The sequence below is a fragment of the Aplysia californica genome, unplaced genomic scaffold (assembly GCF_000002075.1).
Source record: "Aplysia californica isolate F4 #8 unplaced genomic scaffold, AplCal3.0 scaffold00028, whole genome shotgun sequence".
Lineage (NCBI taxonomy): Eukaryota > Metazoa > Mollusca > Gastropoda > Aplysiida > Aplysiidae > Aplysia > Aplysia californica.
In genome coordinates this window covers 1,186,895-1,188,330 of record NW_004797298.1, presented here as the reverse complement: position 1 = coordinate 1,188,330, position 1,436 = coordinate 1,186,895, and the positions used below count along the sequence as shown (strand labels likewise).

Here is a 1,436-nt window from a genome sequence, read left to right as displayed (position 1 = left end):
GGGTGGGGGAATGCTGGGTGAACGAAACTGACAACTATGGAAGGAGGAGAAAACAATGAGACAGCTAATAGAATCCTAACATTAATAGGACCACAGACACACTCTATATTTCCAAATAGACTATTTGCATTGTAAATATATAAAAACAGAGAAATGTGCAATTGCCAAACATAAATGACATCCAGCAGGGCAAAGTATTGTAACACAATGCTACACTCACAAAGAAGCCGAGTGTTTGTGTAGAGATCTCATAGACCTTAATTATACCGACACCCTGACAGTAATGTAGTGACATAATGTGTATTTTACACACTTTCTTTCTCCTAGTGTCCTTAATTGAGGTCAAGGAGCTTCGGCGTACCAGTGAGCTAATGCAAGATACGAGTGTTGTCGCTACCTCTCACCTCGACGTTCACCTCGTAAAAAAGCGACAGACATTCAAACCGCAAGTGAACTAAAGAAGACATGTTTGGAAAGAAAGAGTAGTACGTGGACATTTTACCATGGCTTTACTCTTCCACCTGTCGCGTATAATTTCCAGCAACAACACATAAAAGACCATACTCTGGCGCATATTCCATGATTACTGTGCCATCTGCTACCTTCGAAATTATAAAAGACCAGATGCATGTTTAAAATGGCTGCTTAACGCTGCATTCTTTCTTTGTTCGACTTTTTTGTTTTGCTATCTTTATTTTGCTTTGGTGAATGTAAAGAAGAAAGAAATTGAAAAATCGTGCACTTTTAGGGCGAAAGAAGATATTTGAGATAGACGACTTCAGAAAAATAGGATCAAGCGCATCAAATAAACAAACAAGTTCATGTAGTTTCAAAATTTGACCCCCCCCATGCAACGACACTTCCTCATACTTTAACGTAAAAGGAAAAAAGAAATACAGCAAATACGAGTGCCATACACCACTAAGTGATGGTTACTCCTCGTACAGTCTGTACAGTCTGGTAACAAACTGTTTTTTCCGTATGGATAGACTGAGAGTGACTAAAAGAGAGATTGGCAGAGAGTGACAGAGAGGGAAGGGAGATAGATAGGTAGATAGGTAGATAGATAGATAGCAAGCAAGCTAGCGAGCGAGCGAGCGAGCGAGCGAGAGAGGGAGAGAGAGAGAGAGAGAGAGAGAGAGAGAGAGAGAGAGAGAGAGAGAGAGAGAGAGAGAGAATGTTTCTATATGTAAAGCCTTCCGATTTAATCCTCTTGCTTCCCAAATTGTCACCTGCCCTGCCATTTTTGCACCTCGGCTTATTAGGGCTCTAAATAGCCGGAAATCCGCTGAATTCCGCACTGCCCGAGAGGCAGCACAGAAACAACAAATGTACCGTACGTAATGTGGGAGGTTTATGCCGTCCGTTTTCATTTATTTCTTCTGTCTGTCTGTCTGTCTGTCTGTCTGTCTGTCTGTCTGTCTGTCTGTCTGTCT

At 41.6% G+C, this 1,436-nt stretch overlaps 1 protein-coding gene across 1 annotated transcript in view; it reads left to right on the top strand.

The window, feature by feature from the left end:
• LOC101858466 (A disintegrin and metalloproteinase with thrombospondin motifs 7) overlaps window positions 1-1,436 on the top strand; it is a 155,603-nt gene that overhangs the window by 11,133 nt on the left and 143,034 nt on the right. The window lies entirely within an intron of this gene.